This window comes from Carettochelys insculpta, chromosome 1 (genome assembly GCF_033958435.1).
Source record: "Carettochelys insculpta isolate YL-2023 chromosome 1, ASM3395843v1, whole genome shotgun sequence".
Lineage (NCBI taxonomy): Eukaryota > Metazoa > Chordata > Testudines > Carettochelyidae > Carettochelys > Carettochelys insculpta.
This window is the reverse complement of record NC_134137.1, coordinates 164361266-164383065: the sequence shown is the minus strand read 5'-3', so window position 1 is coordinate 164383065 and position 21800 is coordinate 164361266. Positions and strand designations below refer to the sequence as shown.

The following is a 21800-nucleotide window of genomic DNA, read 5'->3' as shown; positions in this document are numbered from 1 at the left end:
ACAGCACTGGGAAGGGACTGATTTTGTGCAGAGAGAAATCATCCTTTAGCGACTTCTCCTTTAACTGGATTCAAATGCACTCTTCCACCATTACGCTTTTTTTTAAAGTAACTTAAAGTGGAAGAAAACTTACATTTGAACATCATCTTGACAAATATACTAGGCTATGAGTCTCAGAAAACCCAGCAAAAGAAACAGAGAATCTGAAAGTCAACTAAGAACACATATCAGCAACAAAGAAAATATTAAATGAGTGGCTCGCCGGCTCAGAAAGGTAAAGTAGATTGACATCAGCTATTACTGGTGCAAGGTGTGGGCGGTACAAGCCTAGAATAGGGAATATCTAGTGTGGATCACAATGAGATAGCTCTGAACATTGTGCCAAAAGGATTCATGTTTTAACTGCGGCTCCAGGGCACTTGCATACCGTTGGCATGGACAGAGTATCAGAACCTCAAAGGACAAAGCAGAAAGTACAGTCTTGAAGGGTATGTCTATACTGCAGTGGGGAGCATGCTAGGACAGGCACACACATGAGCACTGCATGAGCTATTGTGTTACAGATAACAGAGTTGGGGGGGAGCACATCGCAGCTGGGACTAGTCTCTTGAAAACAAAGCTCACTCAACTGCCTGGGTATGTGCCTGGGCAGCTAGCTTGAGCTGATGTCTCTGCTACCTCAGGCTACACTGCCATTCATAGAATCATAGGGCTGGAAGGGACCTCAGGAGGTAATCTAGTCCGGCCCCCTGCTTCAAGCAGGATCAACCCCAACTAAGTCATCCCAGCCAGGACCTTGTCAAGCTGGGACTTAAAAAAATTGTGAGTACACAAGCTTAAGCGGCAATAGCCTGTCTCTCTTCCTAAATTAGGAGGTATGCGTCCAGCTGCAATGTAGACACAGCTGAAGAGGAGAGCAAATACAGGTTGATTTTTTTTTGGTCTTAACAGTTCTAGCAAGACTGGTATCATGAGCTAACTTGTTATGGATTGCATTAAAACTCCTTTGACAGATGTGGTATCACCCTTCAATTAATATAACTGCAACCATAACCCCCCGCTCTAAAACAAAAGGTGGGTCTGAACCTGTACAGGAACTAGTGCAGCCCTTGAAAAAGCTACACTGCTTCTGGGCCTAAACACCCTGAGGCTCTAAACTAGAAACTGTCCTTTTCATCTTGGCTCCTTCAGAATCCAAAGACATAGAACTGAGTGCATTCCTTGTAAATAAACAAAATTGCTTCAAAGGATAAACCAGAGTCCATCTATTAGCTGTTTCCAACTTGAACATTCCCGGGGCCTTGAAATTTTACGAGCTGCTTGGATTGAAAAGGGACAACAGTACTGATAATATCCCTACTTGCCTAGTGTCAGTTACGCTACACTAGCATACACAGGATATTTTAGTTTTCCTTCTTGATTTTGATAGCTCTGGAGGAACCATTTCAAGCTGAGTAAATACTGGAGATGACAGAATAGTTTGTAGTTCATGTGTAGGGCGTTTATCTCTCTGTGACTGATCTGCAAGCAATATACAGTTTTTTCAAATTGATTTGCTAATCAAATGTTTTCTGGGCTGTAGTTTTGTTCAAAAGCAATTCATGGCAGATATTCAAATCTGAGCAAAGTGGTTTAGTTTTGATTGGGCACATCCATCACATGGTATAGTTTTTGTCCCCAAGTAAATGGGTGTAATTCTTAGCATCAGATTTCTGATGTGAATATTTGCATTACAGTTTAAAATTTGTTTTTCATCAATATGGCTGACTATTCACATAAACTTCCCATTGCTGCCAGTAAACTTATCACTAGAATGTTCACAGAGAGTGAACATAAAACAGATGTGAACACAGCAGAAGTGATGCCAGCCTTTGATTTCAGAGCCATACTGAGGGATATGGTAGCACTGATTGGAAGTTGGGGGAAGGGTATGTGGAAAAAATAATTTGCCTCAGAAACTGAATGCCTCATTTTGTGACTTGAAGTTTTCTGTCAATATTTCCCCCAAAACCACTTTTCATGAAAATGCTTTTCTAAATCAAAGCCTAATTTTCTGTGAAAATATTTGACCAAACCAAGTGTTCACCCAGGCTTAGCAGATACTTACCCAGAGCAAAAAAGACAAAACAAAACCCACCACATGCTGAAAATGTGGTTTGAAGATTAGCAGGGCAGAAATCCAGTAGAGGTGGACGCTATAGTGACCAAATTTCTCAATAATGTTTATATGTTATTTCAGAATAACTTTCCATTCAACAAGAGGACAATGGAGAAACATGGAAGGAGATTGCAACTGTCTGGCCAATTTGGTAGACTACTGCTACTGCCCTCTGCTAATGAGGCATGAATGTAAATTTCTGGTGCCTCATTAGCATACAGTCAATGATTCAGACTCCAAAACAGCGTGTAGAGGCGTGGCTCCTGGGGGATCTCCTGGAAGGAAATCCTCCTTCCAGAAGCCCCTACTTCCTGAAAGAGATCCCCCAGGGGCCACGCCTCTACACACTGTTTTGGAGCCTGGAAGAGCTTCTTCCAGACTCCAAATCATGTGACCGTATGCTAATGAGGCATTGAAAATTTACATATGTGTCTCATTAGTAATTTTAGGGCCATTAATTATCATGCCACTTTCGGAAAAAGTGGCATGTATAGAAACGGCCTATGTGTTGTACTGTCAGAATATGACAGCTGTGCTTTATACTGTAATCGCTCAGCACAGCAATCTTAGGACTTTAAAATATAAAGTGTTATTTTTAAAAACTTCTGAGAGAACTGCCTGTTGAGTTTCTCTGCAGTTCTGAATTAAAATCATTTTCAAGTTTTGTAAACAGATGTGGAAAATACTATGAAACTTTTTAATGTGTTGTACTCCTACCATTGAGGTTCATCGTCTTCATTATAATTATTTTTTGAATGAGGAAATATAGAAACTACAATAATGATCTTTGTATGAGAGTCTGTGTATCAGATTTAGCTTGGGGCTCCCTTTCACAGCCAAGATATAAACCTCTGCACTGAGAGCCAGAGGTTTAAGCATGGAAATATTGGCACATTGTTAACTATCGCTGTTAAAATGAGTTGCAAAAATCATTTCCATTTGAACTCATTTGCTTTATGTTCCCTTCATGCACCAGCCCCCACTGGATGGCTGTTACTCCCATTTTATTCTTGCCATTTATTCATTTACTGGATCCTGCTGCCCTTCAGGTTGGTTGACTTAAATATGTAAAAATGAAACTTAAATTCATCTCCCATCTCACGCTGTATCATTCTTGTGCTACAATTTAAGGTCTAGAGGGCTTATTATATTCTCTAAGTAATCATCAGACAGTGATTTTTATCCCAAGCCTGTTCCAAGTCTGACCCTTTTGTCTCCATCTCTCTTCAGCTCCACGTCGCCTAAATTATAGATTGTCAGATGTGCTTCTGAACTTAGTGGCAGCCTGTCTTCAGTCTTTCTGTCCCCTGACAATCCCTCACCAGCCAAACCTGTCTATCTTGCACAGTCTTTCTCAGCTATTTTTGGTCTTGTTCTGAGATTACTTTACCCGTGAGCTAACACCCTGCCAAGAATGAGAGAAACTGGCAGCCACAAACCTGAATTAATTCTGGTGCAGCAGCAGCATATGGGGACTCACAATGCTCATGGTAACCTGGTGTCACGTTTGATATGAGGGTAGGAGAAAGTAGAAGTACGCTTCCCGAATCCACTCTTAAACCAAGCTCCACCTCTATGAGATGCTGACAGTAGAGGCCATTTGCAGTAAGTACTTTAGGGCTACGTCTACACGTGCATCCAACTTCGAAATAGCTTATTTCGATGTTGCGACATCGAAATAGTCTATTTCGATGAATAACGTCTACACGTCCTCCAGGGCTGGCAACGTCGATGTTCAACTTCGACGTTGCTCAGCCCAACATCGAAATAGGCACAGCGAGGGAATGTCTACACGCCAAAGTAGCACACATCGAAATAAGGGAGCCAGGCACAGCAGCAGACAGGGTCACGGGGCGGACTCAACAGCAAGTCGCTCCCTTAAAGGGCCCCTCCCAGACACACTTTCATTAAACAGTGCAAGATACACAGAGCCAACAACTAGTTGCAGACCCTGTATATGCAGCACGGACCCCCAGCTGCAGCAGCAGCAGCCAGAAGCCCTGGGCTAAGGGCTGCTGCCCACGGTGACCACAGAGCCCCGCAAGGGCTGGAGAGAGAGTATCTCTCAACCCCCCAGCTGATGGCCGCCATGGAGGACCCCGCTATTTCGATGTTGCGGGACGCGGATCGTCTACACGTCCCTACTTCGATGTTGAACGTCGAAGTAGGGCGCTATTCCCATCCCCTCATGGGGTTAGCGACTTCGACGTCTCGCCGCCTAACGTCGATTTCAACTTCGAAATAGCGCCCAACACGTGTAGACGTGATGGGAGCTATTTCGAAGTTACTGCCGCTACTTCGAAGTCGCGTGCACGTGTAGACGCAGCTTAGATGTTCAAAATTATGAGCCGAATGCTGTGTGGGATTAGTTTCTCTTGGTGAGGCTCAGATATGCTCTTGGTTGTGGTGTGCCCCTTCTGCTGTGGGGGTAATGATGAATGGTGTATAATGAGGTATACAAACTCTGTTCAGGTTTATTAACGGAACTTTCTCCTGTGATACCACCTTTCATACTTGTTTGTAAAAACAGCTGTGGGGAAGCAGTCTGGAGCACAGAGAGAAGTTCATGCTGTTATCAATAGATTAATGGGGAGAGTCCCATAAATAGCTTGAGATGGGATTCTCATCTGTGTGGTGAAAGATAAAGCTGGCTCTTGAGGGAGAAACAAATTGCTCCTTCAGAAGGAGGAGTGCAGTGCAAGGTGGGAATGTAGTTCATCATAGGAGTCATGTTAGAACTCCCAGTTTAGAGCAATTCAAGAGGGAAACTAAGTCAATGGTACACAAGTTCTACTAGAAAGGAAACAAGAAATCATGGTATCTCATGAACTTTACAGGCAAATAAGCCTTTCTTCCTGTCTTTCTGTAATAAGAGTTTTGAAGCAGGCATCTTAAACCATATTATGAAAGTATGGATACATCCTACAGCTTTATAAATTTCAATTTTGTCCCTTCACAGTAACCCCACTAGTGAATCACTTTTTCTCCTATTTACAAATTTTAGATTTGTATTTTCTTGTTGGGCCTTCCGCAAAGGTGCAGGTAGTCTTCCAAATTCCACTCATGAGCCAAATTCCTCTCATATGTGAGGTCACTCATCGTATGTAGTGCAGATATTTTTAATATAATCATTCTCTCTCTTTTGGTACATCTTAATTAGTTAAATGATTAATTGCTGGCATTTAAATCAGCACCACTAATATTCTGACAACACCCCATTGAGACGAATGGAAACAATTTGCACCTCTCTCAGAATGATTGTTTCAGGCTGTCCATAGACTGGCATGCACATAACTGCATCTGTTAACCTTCAAAATGTGAATCAAGCGCTTCTTCACAACTTCATAAGGGCTTATATTGTGCTTTTAATGTTAATAAGGTTTTTATTTTGTTTTTAATGTTACACACTATTGTAGAACCATGAAGAGGTAATAATGCCTGGAGCCATTGGAAACCAGTCCAACATGTGATGCCAAAAAGATATGGCCACTACAGATGTTAACCAAGCCTGTGACTACATAATGGTGTGAGAGGGCAGGTGGTGTTTGGGTCTGTGTCTATACTTGGTTTGTGTCTTCATACAACATTGTTAAAACTTGGTTTCTCTCTCTTGGTGGTCACTCAAGAATGAGTTAGACATCTTCATGCCATCCTCCTATTTGTGAGCCCATTGGTGGCTGGCTAGCCTGTTTCTGGAGCTTCAGAAGCTAGCTGGTATCTGTTGCAGGGACATGGGGCATTTTTGCTGCTTTTTTCTTCTCCACCTCTCTTCACTGATACTGTGGTGGGACTGGTCAAATTACACCACTCCTTCACAGATTATCACTTTCCACTGGGGATGGTCCTGGGCAAGGTTCTCCAACATGTAGACACTGATGCTGCACTTTTTCAGATGTGACTTCAGCATGTCCTTGTGGTGTCACTTACGCTGGCCCCCAACACTCCTCCGTCCTTCCTTCCACTCAGAAAACAGAATGTGCTTCAGGAGGCATTGATAAGACATTTGAACCACATGATGAGTCCAATTAAGTTGTCGGTGAATGAAAATGCCTTCAATGCTGGTCATGTTTGACTATTTCAGGATGCTAGTGTTCATGTACCTATCCTCCCAAGAGATATTTAAGAGTCTCCTGAGGCAGTATTGGTGATGTTGTTCAACTATGTTGTTCAGGTTTCATATGTATACAGTAGTATTGGAACAACCACTGCCTGGTATACAAGGAGCTTTCTCTTGGGATAGCTGTCTCAGTTCCTGAAGATGCTTTGTCTCAAGTGGGCCAAAGCAGAGCTTGCACAGCTCCGATGATGCAGGATTTCTGCATCAATGGTGAATTTAGTGGAAAGATGACTCCCAACGTATGGGAAGTACTCCATATTTTCCAGCAGTTCTCTTTTGACTTCAGTCGAAGGTACATGAGATTGTCCCATTGCTGAGGGTTGGTGGAGCACCTTGGTCTTTTTGATGTTCAGTGTGAGGCTGAGATTCTGTATGCTTTGGTGAAGGTGCTTAAGATGGTCTGAAGGGTTATGGGTGAAAGAGCTGCGACTATGTTGCCATCCACGTACTGGAGCTCAACGACATCTTACCATGCGTTACTCTTGTCAGGGACCAGCCTTGAGCATGATTGTCTTTGTGTAACTAAGTCAGCATACAGCTTTTCCCAGTACAGAGAGATACCAGGGTAGTTTAAATTGCACATTTTGCCCCTTCTTCAAAATTTTCAGTATGTTAGGCCATCCCATCTGTGACCAAACCATAGTTTCTCTTAAAATAGTTGTCTACTGTTCTGCTAAAGGTGTAGCTCCCCTGTGGTTAGGTTGCCAGCACCCATCAATGTATAAGCCACCAGGTCTGCAAGTTTTACTTTGAACAAGGTGTGGCAAAATGGTTCTTACATATACCAGCAACTGGCCTACAAGAGTCAGTGCACTCACATCCTTCCCAGAATATGCAAACAGGAACATAAGGCATGCGGCAGCATTGCACTCCTACCACTGCACAAAGCAGATCCAGATGACAAGATGCCATACCAATGGCAGACCACTTACATGAGTGCTTTCTACCATGGATGCAGTGGCTCTGCGGCAACAGTGGGTGTTTTCCCTATGAGGAGGGCCCTACCAAATTCACCATTTATTTTGGTCCGTTTCATGGTCATAGGATTTTAAAAGCCATAAATTTCTTTATTTCAGTTACTTAAGCCTGAAGTTTCATGATGTTGCAATTTGCAGGGGTCGTGACCCAAAAAAAGTTGTTGTGGGGGGAAGCATCCTTTTACCACAGAAGTCCAGTTTGTCCTGATGATAACATAGGCTGAAGAACCTAACAGGACTACTCTGGCTTCCCAGCTAATGCAGGCTTGGTTAAATCAAATTATACCATATACCCCCAGTTTGGGAGTATCTGCCCAGTTTGGACAGTCTGACTTGAGATTGGCTCCCTCAGCCATGCCCCATTCTGGCCAGCACGACAAAGATTAAGTTAGACAAAGCCATGCTGAATTAAGCTATTGGTAATGGTTTAGGTGACCAGTCTCAAACCAACTACTAGAAAGTAGTTAAAAAAAGCGTAGAGTTTTCCAGAAAGCAGCATGAGAATTGAAAAACAAAACAGCAATGATCCAAATGCCAAAACAAATCAACCCCCTCCCCAAAGGGTGAGTAGGGGGCTAGGTTAGTTGCTTCAGTAAGTAATTAAATCTATCTGGGTGCCTCATTAGTGGATTCAGAAATACCTCTTATGGTGCTTTCGGTGTGATTACTGCACACTGTGCACCTTCACTAATAATCCTCTCCTTGTGCATTGTGATTTGTTAATCTTCAGAGAATGTCCAACAGGACTTAACCATTTTCTAATATTTCCACATCTGTGGAGGACGGTGGTATTATAAACTGTTGTACAGATGGGTTTGAGCAATCACTACCTCACTGAAGCTGATGGGCCCAGTGGTTGACTTTGAATCAGATTAGATGAGGGAAGATTTAAATGCCACTTTGTTAAGTGAGAACTGAAGCAAGGGAAAACTACTGCTTGGACAGGATTAGGAAAGGGACTTTAGGAGTTGCAGTCCAGGGTCCTAGGCTAAGGTGGTCTCACAGAAAGATCTCTGGGCCTCCAAAAGTTCAGATCTTTTTGCAAGGCCCCTTCTTTCAGGGCCCCTCAGCTGAAGCCACTAAAGCCCCTATACCAGTTCATGTTATCCGGTCGTGACTGGTGGAAGCGGGTAGCTGGTTGCTTCAGATGCTAGAGGTCAGGGCAGGGGGGAGCACTGGCCCCATGCTGCCATTGCCTGCGGGCTTCAGCCTTGCAGCTCCAACTGGGTGGGAATTCAGGCCAATGAGGGATGTGAGGAGGTGGTGCCTGCAGAGGAGCACAACTGGTATTGAGTCACCTGCTTCTCCTGACCAAAGGGAAGCTTCTCCGGGTAAGTGCTCTGCTTCTGAACTCCCTGCCCTGAGCCTCTTCCTGCACCCTAACTTCCACTCAGACCTGATTTCCCACACCCTAACCTGAGACCTCTCCTGCACCCTAAATCCTTAACTCCCTCCTAGACCCCACACCTCAACCCTGAGGCCCAGCCCCACCACCCCAACCTTCTATCCTGAGCATCCTCCTCCACCTAACTCCCTCCTCAGGCTGCAAACCCTTACCTCATGTCCTGCCCTGACGCTCCTCTCATACCCCACCCCAGAATCAACACCCCTGACTGCCTCAGCCCACAGCCTGCTTCTCCATGCTGAACCTCTCATTTTCAGCCTCACCCTGAAGATCGAGCCCCAAATCTAATAGCCCTGAAAAATTAATCAGGCCGTGTGCACCACTCAAGGACTAGGGCCCATCAAGGATGGCATTTTTGGAGGGTGGGCTGGAGGGCAGCAGCTGTGCATATTGGGACACTGTTTGCTCTTCTTCATGTTCCCCTGACAAGGAGCAAGGAGAAAGTACACACTTGTGTTCATGCCTCTCATTCCCAGGTGGTGAGGGCAGAGACGGGAGTATTTCACACAGTCCCCTTGCTCCTTGATGGTCATGGAAGCAGGAAGAAGAGCAAGTGATGGCCTGGTATACACAACTGCTGCCCCCCTGCCCTCCTGAAATTGTGCCCTTGGGACCCATGCAAGTTGATGCAGTTGCTGGGCTATGCGGCTCAAGGGGTTCCCCAGGGTCTGACAGCAAACTCAGGCTGGGGAATTACTTTGATTGGAGCTGGTATCTGTATGTGTGCCTGTAGGAGAGAGGTTGCAGAAACATCAGAGAATGGGACCGCAAAGGCTATAAGGAAGCCAGTCAACCCATATGCAGGGATGTGCTGGTAGTAAGACCCTTAGAAAAGGTGACCAAGAGAGATCTTTTGGGGAAAGTTCTGTACAGAAAGAGGCCTGGAACTGTGAGCAAAGAAACTGTCTCCTGTTCTGCTCAAGAAAAGAGGACTTTGCACATTCTTTGGAAAGAAACAGGATTGCATCAGAGAAATGCGTGACTCCATCAGCAGGTTTTTCCTAGTAGAAACAACCTCCAAGACTCCCAAACTGGCCCACCACTCAGGTCAAAAAGGAGCACAACTCCTGAAGACAATTCAATACTGATAGTCACCACTGAGTCAGTCATCACTATATTAATAATCAGCTTTTGAACAGATTGACATTCCTAGATTTTCTTCCTAACATCTGTCATTTCTGGCATAAATTAATCCCTTCAATTCTGTTCAGCAGGAGCAATCTGTGGCTTTCTGCTGCACATAAAGATGTGAAAGATTGCCATGGTGGATCTGGGCCCTGAATTTAGCACAAAGCTCACTGGGTAGAGAAGTTTGCATCTTTAACAGTGCTCCTTACAAGGACAGAGCCACAGTCGTCTTGGGAAGTTCAGATTAATTAAACTCAAATTTGGGTCTGCAAGTGGAGCTCTTGACCAGCTTTAAGTCATGTGGCTTGATATGTTATGGTGTGTCTGGATGTGGAATATTGGCTTCTGGAAGAGGAGCCTGAAAATTGGGCAGCTTGTAATCACAAACACCCTGAGCTCAATTTATGTCCCTTGTATATCCCCTATGCCCCTGTTGTAGTGCTTCAGTTCTGTACTGTAAAAGGTTAAAGGATGTAAATGACTTTGCACTGGGTGTGTGTTAGAGTTTGAAGATTTATGTTAAGAGAGAATAACAGCTAAAAATACTGCTTTTATACAAGTCAATAATTTGTGTAAAGATGCAGTAAACTAGCCACATCCCTTATGTCTGTTACTGGGTGTGACATGATGGACTTTAATGGCTGCAAAGCAGAAAATTGATTATGTAAACATGCCTTAGTTCACAGATCTCGACGCTCAGAATTGTCACTGTCATTGTGACCATGACTGCTTCTTACAGTCACCTTTTTTTTATCTTGCAAAAATCGCTATGAAAAGTTTAGTGAAACAGAGTTCTGTATGGTAAATTATTTTCAGCCCTCAGTCTGTCAGTTATTTGAGCATGCATGTGTGTTTCTGCTGGCAGTATGAACCAACCAACCATGACAACACATTGCAGACCAGATGTCACTTTACTCATTTTTTGCACTTATCCTGAGCAAGTGTTAAAACATTTGACCTGTTTGGGCCAATATTAATATTACTTGAATACTGGCAGATAATTAGATCTCTCACTGTGCAGAGAATAAAAATCAGAGGACAAATACTTTAATGATACTAAACACTTGACGTCTGCAAAAGGAAGCGTATAGATTACTGTGATTAACAGTGATTTGTTCATGTGGCTTGAGTACTATTTTTATTTGACTGAATGCTGGTGTTATACCAGATGACTTGTGGAAATCACCTGCTGTCATAGACTGACGATGCATATGGCCAATGTTAACCAAAAACAAAAGACCTAAGCTTTCTTGCATATTTCTTAGAGTAATGGATAAACTACAAAATGTTCACAATCTGTGTGTGCTTTAGCTAAAAGGCCAGAAGCTTAGATGCTTTTCTGAAACTTGTCCAAGTCATTTGAGTGAGAAGAAAAGGGCTGAGAATCTTGCAATAACAGACTTTCTCATGAGATTTATGGTACTACTGGTTCCACTCTCAGGCAGAAATGCCACAACAACACTCTCATAAATCTAAAGCAGTTGTACTGCAGGTCCTCGTCAGAATGCAGAAGTTGAGGAAAAAATACAATTTTATTAGAATCTCAGATAATCTGAACAGATTTGCACATCTCTTTTTAGGGGAGGAGAAGTAAGTGAAGTCACACTTTGTGAGTCTGGTTTCGAGTGTGGGGTCTGGAGCAGTTAATTCAGTAGACACAGCAATGAGTTAATCATTAGGATTAGGAAACCCTTCTGTTTCACAAGCTCACTGCTCAAGCCACATACACATCTCTCTGCCCTGAAAGGCTCCCATGAAAGATCACTGACAGAATTTGGGAAGTGTGTTATTGTGCTGTACAATATTTTCTAACTGCCTTAATTCCAGTAAGAACTTGTTTATGGCAACAGACTCTTATGTTCTTCTGTGGCATGGATGGGCCACAATCAAGCTTTAGAGCCAGACTCCAATTGCTGTAGAGTCATTATAGAGGTGCAGGGCCTGATTCTGCTCTCACATCACTTTTACCCACAAATTATGTCGTTGACATCACTGGTGTCAGGATAGGCTGCAAGTATAATGGATGGGGCAACTGGAGACTGGGATTCTATTTCTGATTCTGTCATGACCCTGCATTCTAGGTAAATCATTTCACCTCTCTGTTTCCTTTCTGACCATTTCTTTTTCTGGTCTGTATTGTAAGCTTTTCCAGACCATTACTGTTTCTAATGTTGTGTTTGTACTGTACATAGCAGAATCGGGCCCTCGTCCCAACTGGGACATCTTGATATAACTATAATACGAATAATTAATGTTAATCAATATCATGGAGTAAGCCCTGTTTTAATGCAGTGTAAAGAGCAAAAGTGGGACCTGCACCTCTGTAAAGGGCCATACCAAACAACAGATCTGACCACTCATGATTGTGAGGATTTGAATATTTTGGTGAGAAACTGTGATCTATTTTTGAAAAAGAGAGAAATCAACCCTGCTGAGCTTTGATTCATTGGCTAAAGGGTGTCTAGCTATCTCAAACCTGATGATTAGACTGAGAATTGAGCCTTTTTTATTCAGGCTGGCCAACTGCAGGATTGCGAAGCATGAGAATGGTGCTCATAGGGGAAAGAAAAAAAGGATATTCGATTATTACAAACATTAATAGAAATAATTTTGGCCCTGCAGTATAATCAAGTGTTATTTATGTACAGAATTGTCCTCTCAGCTGCAAATGACAGATCTCAATATTCATTTTTTGCCCTACCTAAATGTTCAGAATTTCTCTTCATGTTAGTGGTTGCTCTTTGTATATAGGCGGACCATAATATCTGAGAAGAGATTTGCTATGCACTGCTGAAAGAGGAATTTTGCATATAAATAGCACCTGAGTGTATCACAGACCTAACACAATTTCAAAGGCCATCCTGTCTCATCCTTTCAAGATATCCAGAAGGATTACTAACACTTCCGTTTCATTTATTTATTTACATTTCTCTTTCCCCTGAGGCACCAGGAGTGATTTTTCATTCAACTTTTCCTTTATCTGTATCTCTGGATAAAGATTCCGAGTTTTAAATTGCAGCCATTCATAATATGGGTAGGTTGCATTGTTCACCTGTAGGATGTGCTTTGGCAAGTTTTTAAACTCTCATTATCCCTACAAAAGTTCTTCCCGGGTTTTAACAGAATACTCCCTCACCACATACCCACTAAAGGCGCAGGCAGTACTTCAGGGAAGTGCACGCTGGAGCACAAGCTCCACCCTATAGAATTCATTTAAAAAAAAAATCTGCTTTTGAACATTTGCAACGTACACTCTTTTCACCATTACAAACCCAGAACCCTTAACTCTGCTGGCTGGTGCAGAGAAATGTAGAAACATGGTCTCACACTTGCCCCTTGGGAAATTTCTCCTTTTTGGAGAGTTTAGTGTCATCAGCGCCTGTATTAGAGTGATGCAAGATGTGTGCTTTATGATGCTGTATTAGTCTGTGGCTGGGTCAAGTCTCCTGTTCCCTTTTTCTCATCTCTTGCATATTTGTCTAACTGCAATACTCTGTGAACCCTTCCAAAGAGACGGTAGCTCTCCTATGTTGACGTAATTCTGCAGCTGCTCCATTATCAGATATCCTAGCTGCTACTGTTTTATTTTTAACTGTACTGTCAGAGAAAAACTACTAGAAATGTATATATTAGTTACATATTTTTTAGAGACACACATACAAAATGTCCTTTCTCTAGTCTTTAAGTGAATTCTCATGGTAAGAGAATCAGAAATGTATAAAAGAGAGGAAAAACACTGAAGAAAAGAAGCAGGAGTGTAACTGAAGTGTACTCTGTACAGATCTTGGCTGACACATGCTAATATCTAGTTATTGCATTTTATTCATATATGTGCAGGAAGGCTTACCATGTGCCTTCAAGGGAAGAGAATAGTCATTTACCAACCATAGCTGTCTTTCTGAAGAATTGGTAAACTAAAAGACTTGGTTATGTTCTACTGCAGGGTTTCTCAAGCTGTGTTCTGCAGAACACTGGTGTTCTGTGAAAAAATTTGATGCTAGCAATATTTTTCCTTCTGAAATATTAAATATGAAATTGTGTGTATATGGTTCTACATTTGGCGGTGAGATGGCTATCATGAGGCAAAGCGTTTGTAAGACTTTTTAAGCTTTGTGGAGAACTATTGGTTTTGTTGGATTCCAAGTTTTGACTGACTGACAAGCTTCTTGTGTCTCTCTTGTGGATATTTTTACAGAATTAAATTAAACAAATCTCTTGCCACAAGGAAAGAATCTGACCCTTCTCACTGTAATGGAGAAAATTTCATTGTTGTCAAGAAAACTGGAATGTTGGACCTCATCCATAGAAGAAAAGAACTTTGACTGCTTTCCTACACATAGGCCATGTCCACGCTAGAAAATTTATTTAAAAAATAACTTTGAAATAAGGTCGCCTTTCATAAAGCCCCACGGAAGGTCTATACACATGATGTGCTACTTCGAAATTGGGATCGAAATAGCAGGACCTCATTATGAAGTCATTCTTCCATTCCCGTATTGGGAATAGTGGCTCATTTCAAAGTGTAACTTCAGAATAGGATGTGAGTATCTACGTTCTGGTCTTTTGAAATAGCAGGTCCACCATGGTGGCAGCCTGCAGGAGCATGGAGACTCTCCAGACACCCCAGGCTGGCCTCTGTGGCTGCTGCCAGCCACATTTAAGGAAATATGCCCTCAGCAGCCTATGGCAGGAAGCTGAGAGCATGCTAGCACCAGGGAGAGTACACTCTCTCAGCTGTATGCCCTCCCCCACTGACAAGGCAGAGACCAACCAACCCCCTGTGCCAATGGCAAGTATCCAGGAGCTCCATGTCCCCCAGGGGTCCCCTAGTGAATCCTCCCAGGAGCCAAGCCAGCACAGAGCCAGAAAGGGTCCTTCTGGTCTGAGAAGGAGCTCAAGGACCTCATCAGCCTCTAGTGGGGAAGAGGAGGTCCTCCTCCAGACCAGGATGTCTCGCTGCAATGCAGATACGTTCAACTCGCTCTCCAGGGGCTTCAGTGCCAGGGGACACCTCAACTGAATGGAAAGTGAAAGAGCTGAGGCATACATACTGCCAAAGCCAAGATATCACTGGCCACTCAGGGGCACCTCCCACCCAGTGCCCACACTATAAAGAGCTGGACCGCCTCCTGGCGCAGAAGCAGGTGCCATCCCCTGAGCATGTCCTGGACATAGCTGCCCCTGCCCCCGCCCCACAACCAAGACTGAGACTGAGGTGGCCACAGAGAAGGAGGAGGAGGAGCTGGGACCCCCAGGTGCGACCACCCTCCGTCCAGGAGACCAGGACCAAGCAGCTGGCAGCGATGATGAGGGTTCCAGCAATGGGACCCTCATCATCATGATCCCTTCTGGATCATCCAGCTGGGACTCCTCCAGACAAACATCTCCAGACTTAATTGAGGGAGCAGCAGGTAGGTACTGGGTGTTTGGGATACCTTGGTGTCTGGGGAGAGGTGTCCTATTCCTGCCACAGCTAGCAAGCAGCAGTTCATCCACATGACATTCAGCACCCGTCCCCCTGCAAAGCCCTACATTCTGCATGACTAGGGAGGGAAGGGATGGGCAGCCAACCCCAGGGTGATCCCCACCATGCAAAGCCCCATGTGCATCCAGTATATCCCATGGGGCCCTTCAGGCCATAAGGGAGTTGGGCAGGGGAAGTTGGGGGGGTCTTTGAAGCAGGAGCCCCAGCTCCTGGGGTCAGGACACAGGGCTGATGGGCCATCCCTCTGTCCCCTTCTGTCGCCACAGGTCTGCTGCCCCAAGCAGCTGAGGGTCAGGAAGCCAGCGCCTCACCCCATCCCTAGGCTGTTCAGAGTCACCACCAGGCTGGATGCTGTCACTGACGGAGGGATGAGGAGGCAGCAGTGAACCAGGCCATCATGCTCCAGGACTGGCTAGTGATGGAGCGGGATGTGCCGGTGGCCGCTTGCTTGGAAATCCTCACACAGGCTGTGGTAACTGCCTCAATAAACCTCCCCCCTGCCCCCCACCCCCCACCCCACCAGCCCACCCTGCAGCACCCCCACCTACCAATCCTGCAGCCCCCTTTGGCACTGCACTGATCACACTGGACCTTTCCCCAGCTCACTGGCTGGAACTGGCGTGGAGGCTGGTGGCTAGTGTAAGCAGCCAACACCAGCCCCTGAGGCCCCCCAGACTCTTCTGCAGCTCCTGGTGAGGCCAAGGCCAAGGCTGCAGCACTCCCCACCTCGTCCCAGCCCCGCAGAGGACCCTGTATCCAGGGTGGTAAAGGCAACCGGGGCTGTTGTGGCTCCCAGCCCCCCATCCCGATGGAAGACTGAATTTCACCCCCACTCTGGTGCCCTCCCCCCCAGTTTGGACACTTCCCCAATGCCACCCCAGGCCTCTCTTGTATATAGTTCCCCCCTTGTATATAGCTGACAGCACAGGTTTGGAAGTTTATAATTAACATTTATTTTTTGATGCAGTTTAGTTCTCTATAGTAAGAATTCCACCCATATCCCTATCGTGTGTTGGGAGACTGGTGGGGGGTGCGGGCGGGTGCGTGTGGTGTAGGAGCAATGAGGGTGGAGAGGAACAAGAGGGTGTGTGTGTTGGGGGAGGGTGACTGGAGGTAGGGTCCTTGTGGGCCCCAGGAGAAGCCTTCACATGGGGCCTCCCTGACTCTCACCCCATCCCCTTTTGCCTGGTGACATGGGGCAGCAGGTGCCTTCTGATATCCAGCATCAGTTTCTGCAGCCCAGCCCTGGATGAAGGGCTCCTGTTTGCTCTCCACAATATTGGCAAATTAGGGAGGCTGACCTTCAACCTCATCAGGAGGCAGCCAAAGCTACCTTTGAGATGCTTGAAAGCCTGCTTGACCGTGTTTCTGGCCTGGTTCAGGCATGAGCTGAACTTGTCCTGGGATGGGTCAGTGTATCCCACGTAGGACCTTGTGAGCCGGGGACATGTGACATCAGCCACCATGCAGGGAAGCATGGTGACGTCTCCCACTGGGACCTGCCATTGGGGGAGGTAGGTGCCCTCCTGCACCTGGTGCCCCAGCCATGAGTTCCTAAACACCCGGGTGTCATGGGCCCTGCCCAACCACCCCATGCACACATCCACGAATGGGCCCCAGGCATCGACAAGGGCCTGGAGGACCATGGAGTGGTATCCCTTTCTGTTTATAAAAGTGCCATCACTGTGGTCTGGGGGATGAATGGCTACGTACGTCCTGTCCAGTGCACTGAAACAGTTTGGGAAACCCAGCTCTGCAAAGCTGGTGAGGGTGATGTCCAGGTCCCTGACGGCGATGACCAGGTGAAGGAGGAGGGTGTTTATCACTCGGATGAACTGAATGGAGTGCAAGACAGACACATGCATCAGTGTGTGCCCATGTGCTCCCCAGATCCTTGCCTGGTAGCCCCTTCCCCATGGTGGGTGTGTGGCCTGAACCGGGCTTACCTCAAGTAGGACTGCACCGACAGTGGCCTTGCCTACCCCAAACTGATGGCCAACAGACCAGTGGCTGTGTGGGGTGGCCGACTCCCATACTGCGATCGCTACTCTCTTCTGCAAAGGGAGTGCAGGCCGCTTCCTGGTGTCGTGGTGCTGGAGGGCTGGAGCAAGCCAGTGGCACAGCACCTCGAAGGTCTGCCTGGTCGTTCTGAAGTTTTTCAGCCACTGGTTGTTGCCCCATTCTCCCAGCACAAAGTGGTCCCGCCACTCGGTGCTGGTGGGGTACACCAAGTGTTGCTGAATTGGCATGGTCAGAGGGTTCTAAAGTAGCCCCTGACAGATGGCCCGCAGGAAGGTGCCCATGCGACTGGCCCTCTGGTGCTGCTGGAGGAGAGCTACAAGCAGCATGGCCAGTAGGCTGGTCATGGCCTGGATGAATTCCCCCGCAGGGAGCTGCTGGGGAGGCATGGTGTCCCTGGTGCAGCTCAGGTACCGGAACAGGGTCCACAGTGCTGTGGGAAGCCTTGCAGCCTGGAGCACATTCAGGGCTGGGGTGTTGGTAGGGGCCTTTTAAAAGAGTGGCTGGCTGCAGGCCCTGGAAGAGTCATGTGACCCCATCCATGGTGTTTTCTGGCCTGTTATTTCAAAATAGCGGCCGTGGCTGTGTAGACGCTCCCTTTTGAAATGCTGGGCTGCCCTTTTGGAATAGGGGATTGTGGCTTTGTGTATATGAAGGCACCATTTCAAGGCTGTTCTTTCAAAAAGTGCATTTTGAAAGAGGTCCTTTGGAAATTGAGGGGTAGTGTAGACATAGCCTTAGTGACCTTCTGATTGAAATGAATTCTAAAAGGGTCAGTTAGCATATTTGCAGTGTTTCAAATTTTTCTCTCCAACAAACAACAGTAATGTTTGGGTTCAAAATCAGTTTGCAATGACAGTCAAGCCAATCAGCTTAGTTAAGAACAAGATTGAGAGTCTGACTTGATTTCAGACTCTCATCTGAAATAAAAGTTTAACTAACTTCCTCTAAGTAATTTTTGGATCAGTCTAATCGCAGAGTACCCCAGTTTGGTGAAAACATGCAATTTGCATGCTCCTTCCCTTTACTACAACCTCCCTGTGAGAAACTGCATTTTCATATTATGCTGCAATGAAAACAAAATACAGAAATAGACTTCATGCTGTGCCTGGTAGGGGGATCCACGTATCCAGAATCATTCCTAATATTAAGCAGATTTGTGATCAAAAGATGCAAAAACACTCTTTCCATTTAAAAAGCTGTCAAATGTTACTCATGTTTATTGTCCAGTACTTTTCTGTAAAAATAACAAATTTATAAACTCTCAAATTTTAAAAATATTTTCCCATACCTAATATTTTTGCATTTCTTTTTCATAATGTTTTTAAAGCTTTAAGGAAGGGTAGCCCTTTTCTGAACAATATTGTCCTTTCTACTTTTATTCAAAAGAAAGACACTCATCATCCTTCTTTTGGCTGTTTGTTTTGCTTTGGGTTTGTAGTTAATTTTTAATTTTTATACTAAAGAGGATAGGTAGCTACCCTATAATTATCAAAAGGACATTAATTGTTCATTCAGAATATTTTCTCTTGTTTTTTATTCTTTGTAAAATAAGACATCTAAAAAATCGTTTAAATCAACTTTTGAGCAATATGTGTGACAATTTTTCAGTATGAAACGCAATTCACCTCTCTTCCCACCAACCAGGCTGTATGTGTTATGTCAATATATTCCCAGCCCAGTGGTGTTCCTTGGCCAGATTTGTTTGGGAGTCACTGTTCTACTGGATACTGGGAGCGACTTCAACTTTTTCATACCTTCTACTTTTGCATCATGAGGGCTTTTTGTGATTAATGATGCTCTAAAAGTACAGTGTAAGCGATCCATTTGTTCACCATCATAATCAGAAGATAAATTACAAAGAATTGGAAAGCAAATCAAAGGCAAAAACTAATTATATTGTACAATACACATTTTAATGACTCTGAAGTTTAGATAAATAGAGTAAGAATGCAGACTGTCTCATTCAGGACCCATACAGTAAGGGAGGAAATCAGCCATGTTCTGTGACACCAAATAACTACATTTCACAGAAACCCTATCTATAAATATCTCTGTACAATCTGACTTCTTGGAGACAAGTTTCAGACAAACTTCAGATTCCAATTTTATTACTCTTTTTTTCTTATATAACCTTTGAAGCAAGAGACACAAGCAAAAATGTGTACCAATATTCCAGTTAGTCAGTCACACATTTTATTTATCTTCATTTTATAAGTTGCTTTCCTGTTAGCAGTACAGCAGAAAAGGACCTGGGGATTACAGTGAATGAGAACTAGGATATGAGTCAGCAGTGTGCCCTTGTAGACAAGAAGGCTAATGGCATATTGGGCTGCATTCGCTGGAGAATTTCCAGCAGATTTAGATAAGTTACTCCCCTTTATTTGGCACTGGTGAGGCCACATCTGCAGTATTGCATCCAGTTCTGGGCCTTGCAGTATAGAAAGGATGGAAATTGGAGAGGGTCCAGCCAAGGGCAACACGAATGATTAGGGGGTTGGAGTACACAACCTACGAGGAGAGGCATTTGGTCTTATGTAGTTTCCAGAAGGGAAGAGTGAGGACTGATTTGATAGCAGCCTTAAACTTCCTGAAGAGGGGATCTAAAGAGGATGGAGAGAGGCTGTTCAGTGATGGATGGTGGAATGAGGAGCACTGGTCTCAAGTTACAGTTGGGAAGGTGTAGGTTAGATGTTAAGAAAAATTATTTGACTAGGAGGGTGGTGAAACTCTGGAATGTGTTACCTAGAGAGGTGGTAGAATCTCCATTCCTAGAGGTTTTTAAGTCCCAGCTCGGATGATTTAGTTAAGGTTAATCCTGCTTTGGGCAGGTGGCTGGACTTGATGACCTCCTGAGGTCTCTCCCAGCCCTAAGATTCCATGATTCTGTTATTTAAATTTGTTATCTTCAGCTTTGTCTTTAATATGAGGCCTTGTCTGAAATCTTAGCCCTACAGAGGTCAATAGGAGCAGGATTTTACCCCTTGTTTCTCTACTAAAAGGGCTTAGGAAAAGAGTATTTGTAGATTGTCAGCTATATTCAAATCTCTCAGAATTTTTTTTTTATTTTTTTTTCTCATGGGTAGCCAAGCACTTTGTTAATTCTCAGACCCATGGTTTAAAATGTTAAAAATTGCATACTGTTAAAATGACATCTTAAAACTCAGGAAGTACAAATCTTTCTTGTAGAAGAGCTGCAAGTTTCAAAATGACCAAGATAATTCAGAGAGTCTGATTCTACTCTCCAGGAAAGTGGTTTGGCATTAGTGTAATACCATTTATTTCACTCAGATCACTCCTGATTTGTGCCATATGTGAGATCAGGGGTGGAACTATGAGAGAAGAAGAAATTTCCAGCTCCTATGTTGAAATGTAGGTGGTATTAAAAAAGCCTGTGTAAAAAGAAAAAATAAATAAAATTGTCTGAAATGTATGAAACCACAATGTCTGGAGAAGTTTACAGCTGAGAACACCAAGCTCAGGGCAGAGTGTCAAAAACCAGGGCAGACACCACAAACTTCTTTTATGTTCTATAATTAGAGTTTATCAACCCAGTGACAGATGTGGACTCCTAGGCTAGTGCTACACTCACCCCTAGTGCTGGCAGCTTGATGCAAATAAGCAGTCTCGAAAATGCAAAATGCATGCTTATTTGCATATTTGAGCAGCTCATTTACATATTCATGACCAAAAAGAAGCAGTGAAGATGTGGTTTTGCCAGCAAGAAAACCCTTTGTCAGCAGCCCCTTATCCCTGATATTTCCCAGGCATAAGGGGCTGGTGACAGATGGGATTTTTGCTGGCAGAACCACATTTTCACCGCTTGTTTTCTGCTGTGACTATGCAAATAATCTGCTAGAATATGCAAATGAATGATAATTTTGTATTTTCAAGGCTGCTCATTTGCATCAAGCTGCCAGCACTAGGGGTGAGTGTAGCATTAGCCCTGGAGTATTACAGCAGTTTTATAAAAGGCACACATAATCCCCTTAGAAATTCCAGTCTATCGTGCCACCTCATCAAGCTGAACTACATGATAAGCAGTCACACAATAGATCGCAAAATGCTCAGTATGCTCCCTGTCCCCAAGCGGTCAGGTCAATTTGCATTAGGGTTATTAATTAACATGAGTTAATGCCTTCAATTAACGTAGGGCAGAGAATGTATTAAAAAAATTCACACACATTAATTGCAGGATTACTCCCAGCTAGGGTCCTGTGGCTGTGGGGCTGCCCCTGGCTGGGGGAACCCCAGCGGCCCTACAGCTGTGAGGATCTGGGGCATGTAGCGCAACTAGCAGTCCTGAAGCCACTGGGGCTTGACACCCTAATTTGTACTTTTGATCTCACCATGTGCAGTGTCAGTCCACCCCCCCCAAAACCCACAACACTAGGAGAATGCTAGGAACTGTTAGGTAAGTGATGAGAAAATAGAAAATATGCCAGTATATCATAATGTCAGTGTAGTATTCTATGATATGCCCACACTTGGCATGCTGTATGCAGTTCTGG

General features: G+C 44.5%; 1 long non-coding RNA gene across 1 annotated transcript in view; it reads left to right on the top strand.

The window, feature by feature from the left end:
• The first annotated feature begins 3615 nt into the window (after positions 1-3615).
• The window catches only part of LOC142006877 (uncharacterized), a 105328-nt gene continuing 87143 nt past the window's right edge, over positions 3616-21800 (top strand). Inside the window, exon 1 of the long non-coding RNA XR_012643840.1 lies at positions 3616-3763. This is a non-coding gene — a long non-coding RNA (uncharacterized LOC142006877). The remainder of the gene's footprint in view (positions 3764-21800) is intronic.